The sequence below is a fragment of the Silurus meridionalis genome, chromosome 20 (genome assembly GCF_014805685.1).
Source record: "Silurus meridionalis isolate SWU-2019-XX chromosome 20, ASM1480568v1, whole genome shotgun sequence".
NCBI lineage: Eukaryota > Metazoa > Chordata > Actinopteri > Siluriformes > Siluridae > Silurus > Silurus meridionalis.
The window spans coordinates 16640706-16645705 of NC_060903.1; the positions used below are offsets into that span (position 1 = coordinate 16640706).

General features: G+C 36.4%; 1 protein-coding gene across 2 annotated transcripts in view; it reads right to left on the reverse strand.

The window, feature by feature from the left end:
* LOC124402962 (nuclear factor of activated T-cells, cytoplasmic 1-like) overlaps positions 1-5000 on the reverse strand; it is a 60898-nt gene that overhangs the window by 28472 nt on the left and 27426 nt on the right. The window lies entirely within an intron of this gene.

The following is a 5000-nucleotide window of genomic DNA, read 5'->3' on the forward strand; positions in this document are numbered from 1 at the left end:
TGTGTTTGGTACGAGGAGTTTTTTTTAGTAAATAAATATTACAAAAGAATTTCTCTTAATTATACTAAAAAATATAGAGCAGATCATTTAGTTGTTTGGAAAGAAGATATAAAAAATAAATTTGTTTGCTCTAAAACATCATTTAAGGATGGATTTAAATCAAAACTAAAAAACATATCCAAATGACTCAAGATCATAATGTAATATAACTTTTATATAATATAAAATGCACTATATGGACAAAAGTATTGGGGCACATAACATTTTTAACCATATGTGCTTCTTCTCCAAAAGAATACCACAAATTTGTTGGCATGCAATTGTATAAAATGTCTTTGGAGGCAGTTTACTTTTTTTTTTTTACTTCATTTGACCTAGGAGGCCCAAAACCTGTCCCAGAATGACAATGGCCTTGTGCACAAAGCCAGTTCAATGAAGATATGGTTTTCATGGGTTGTAGTGGGTCTTTAGTGGCCTGCTAAAGAGTTCTGAAATCATGATCCCTTGACTCTGACACCTTTGAGATGAATGTGAACTCTGACTGCACCCAAGTCCTTCTCAGCTCACCTACATCGGTACTTGACTTTACTAACACCCTTGTAGCTGCACAAATCTCCACAAGCTCGCTCCAAAATCTAGTGGAACACCTTCCCAGAAGAGTGAAGATTATTATAGCAGAAAATGAGGACTAAATGTGGGATGCTCAAAAAGTACATACGGTACCAATCTTATAATCAGGTGTCCACAAACCTTAGTCTAAATAGTTTATATAGATAAATAAATTTTACATTTGGTATGTTTACTAAAAAAAAATCACAAAGTTTGCCCAATTTTCTAAGGTGCAATGCTATATTCTGTAACTTAAATTGATTATTGATTATGCTGATTATTAATAATGACTTTAGAAAAACAGATGAGACAAATATTTCAATGCAATTCAAATACATTCTATTTAACTTCCATCTAATTAAATACATATATAATTTACTGTATATGAAATTTGTATTTTTGATTTATTCAGTAAATGTGATCAAGTCTATAGTAGTGTATATACACTACTATGATGTGTGATCAGGAAACAGGGAATGTAGAGGATGTGGTTAAACTTTATTTATCAGCATGCTTACGGTGTGTGAGTCAGACTTTTCCACTGATCTGTTCTTCTCATCAAAATCTCTTAAGAGCAAATTATTTTTTGTCCTCTCAACAAACTCTGTGTGTGTGGTGTATGTGCGGTGTGTGTGGATCAGGGTGATAAAGAAAGATCTACAGCTGTGTGAGCAATATTTAGTGTGGTGAAGGAAAGATGGTGAGATTAATCTATTAATGAAACCCTTTTATTTGACCAAATACGGTTAGGTAAAAATAAAGAATGAGAGCAAATTCTAGCAGCGAGTGGGAGGCTTAATCCCAAGTGCACACTACTGTCACATCTCGCCAAGTCTTACTCCGTTTCTTACTCTTGGGTTTTTTTGGACACTTTGGAGGGGAAGTGTTCCTTTAACTGCGCTGTATCATGGGGGAATCTCAGTCCTCCGTCTCCTCCAGTGAGGAAACCTTAGACATCCCCCTAAGTCCACTGCTGGTAAACATGTTTTTCAGGTGTTGCTGCTCCCTCATCCCTCACTCCTCCCTTCTCTTCTCTTTCCTTCATTCACAATCTCCTCCTTTTCCCCTCTCTCTCCCTCTCCAATTCTCTCTCTCACTCACTCACTCACTCTCTCAGTTCATCTCAATTGCATTTAAAGTAGTTCTACTGGAATATTAAGTTATACTGTACAACGCTTATGCATTTAGATCTGTCTGTATTCTATCTTCAGTGCATTAATCAGTCAATAAAGCGTATTGTTTTAATGAAAACAATATCAATAAAAGATCTCATGACTCGCTTTCGTGTCTATACGTATCTATCAGTCTGCAAGTCGAGAGTTAAAGTTACAACTGCTATTATAGCATGAAAAAAAATCCAAATCCAATTGTAAGAAAGTCCAAATAAGCTTCATGTAATGTAAGAGACTTAGATTCATCTACCCAAGCAGCAATGTTATAATTACTGTAATGCTACGCTGTAATAAAGACCGTGTTCCTTAATCAACAGTTAAACTGAACACCAGACATCCATCATGTGAACTGCGTGTTTATGGGCCATAAATCAATTTTTGTTTGCTCAAGAGAGGTCTGGTTCATCTCGAACAATGATAGCACGAAGAAAAAATAGCTAAATAATAGAAATCTGTGCATTTGTGTTTTAATATTTTTTCTTAATTTTGTTTGTAGTATAAGTCAGGCCATTAATTTGTATGCAAATTGTATGCATATATGTATATATATGAATATATGAATATATGAATATAGAATATATATAAAGCATCTCCAAAAGTGGGTACACCCCTCACATTTCAGCAACCATTCTATTTGTTCTCAAGGAACAATACTATTGAAATAAAAAGTTGGATATATTTTAGAGTAGCCACGTGTGCAATGTGCAAGTGGCCAAGTACTGTATGTCTCTAGACCTGAACCCTATTGAGCACCTGTGGAGATCCTCAAGCAGAAGGTGAAAAAGGGCCATGTGTCTAACATCCAGCAGCTCTGTGATGTCATTATGGAGAAGTGGAAGAGCATCACTAAGTTCACTTAGGGTGTACTCTCTTTTGTTGCCAGCTATTTTGACAATAATGGCTGTATGTAGAGTTATTTTTAGAGGACAGTAAATCTATACTGCTTTAAAAGCTGCAAATTGACTAAAATATATTAAAAGTTTTGTTTCTTGAAAAGAAATATTAAAATTGTTGCTGTAATGTAAGGTTTGTACTAACTTTTGTGAGATACACGATAGATAGATAGATAGATAGATAGATAGATAGATAGATAGATAGATAGATAGATAGATAGATAGATAGATAGATAGATAGATAGATAGACCGATAGACCGATAGACCACCGTAAAAATTATCTTTCAAAATTATACTAGTAATTTGTTTATACATACAATATACAACCCCTCCATGTTCATACAATTATCAGATCAGCCAATCACATAGAAAGAGATAAAATCAATATTCACAATTGCAGAATGGGGAAAATGTTATATCAGAAACACAAACTGAAACGAAACTTACACAAACAAATCCAGTAAGCTCTGCTTCTGTGGAAACATCTTATTGGTGTGAAAGTTCAGAACAGGATGGCCAGAACTCATTGGAATTCACCACTCTTTACAGCCATGGTGAGCAGGAAAGTATGTGAATGTGTGTCTGTGTGTGTAAGTAAAACGTGGTTACAAATGCAAAAAAAGTTATAGATAAAGCAATGCTTAACAAACACAATCCCCCCTTTACCACCCTCTTTGCTTGTCATCCTGTGTGTCAATTTTTTACCCCTCACTTCCTCCCCGTCTATCTTTTTCACCCTCCTAATATCAGTCTTCCTTCGTACCGAAATTAAACACAGACTTTTCTCTTTTATATTCAGGGGCCCCTGTAGCCAGGAAAATCGCTCCACGGGATAAAACTAAAAGACGAGAGGTCTTAATCGTTCTTTTCCTGCCCTTTGTTTTTTTTTTCTGTTTCAGATGAATTGGGCGAGAGTCGTGTATATGGTATACCTTTTCATGTCAGAAAGAGCCATAGGACTGATAACCGCAAAACTTTCCGCGCACTCCCTGCAACATCTGTAAAAATGCTTCTGTTCCTGCCCACGCTGTGCTGACATCTCCAAGTCACACACCCACCCACACACCCACACACACACACACACACACACACACCTCAATACTCTTTCATCACTCAGAGAGGCTAGACAAATCACTATGATTATCAGAATCCTTCCAGAAATACAAATATAGTCATTTATAGAAGTACACACACACACACAAACACACACACACCACACCATTACCACCCAGAGATCATGGAAGGTAGATAGAGCAGTTAAAGCAGTGTCTTTACATGATTCACAGCCAAATGTGAATTAGTAGGCACCGAGGTTACAAACACTAACTAGCTAGTGCTAGCTGGTCCAAAAAGTTGAATTGTCAAACAGTGTTAGCAGTGATAGGAGTGATTAGTTAGCTAAATGATATATGTTAGAAGCTTTAAAACAAATATCCTTTCTGTAGCTAGTTATATAGCTTGCATTAGCAAGAAACATATCAAAGATTTCTGACCAGGACTCGTCATAGACATCCTGTCAGATTTGCTTTCGACGCTCAGCTAGCTAGCTGTGAATATTGTAAACATTTAGCCTTCATGTTCACTTGAAATCTTTTCAGGTTAGCTCATGTTAGCATAACTAGTGTTAACAGTGATATGTGTAGTCATCAAATTACTGTACTTTAAAAATTGCGTTTACAATGTCTTTCAGTTTATAAGTCATATATAAGCTAGATAGTGTTAGCTGTGAGTGTAGTAGACATTTTAAGTGATCTTTTCAGGAATCCAGTAGTTTTTTTTGGCCACATGAGAGAAGCTTAGCAGTTTGAAGATATGCAGCTCAGATCCAACACAATTAAAGACATCAACAGTCAAAGTGTGCTCACACCGTCTATTCATCAAATGGAAACATGACGGACAGTTAAATTACACACGGTGTAACGAGAGTGATTCAGGCGTGACTTTTCGTCTGCACTGCTGCCCTGTGATTGCTGCTGAGGGAACATATTCATTTCAGCAGAGTGTTAATCTGTGGACGGTGGAGACGAATAGAGACAAAATCTCGCCACCGAACAAATATGAGGTAAATATAATGAACGTGTCCTTAACAAAAGAAGATGGGAGTGAAAGAGAAAGTGAGAGAAAGACAGATAGACAGATTGTAAGTGTGTCTCATTTCAGGTGAGACTGAAAGAGTGAGACAGAGGGAATAAAAGACGCAGGAGAAAAACGAGGGATAAAAAATAAAAGCTAGGAAAATAACTAATATAAAGAAATAACCAGACAGATGGACAGACAGACTGAGTGCAAGGAGAAAGACAACAAGAAAGAGGGTAATGGAGAGAC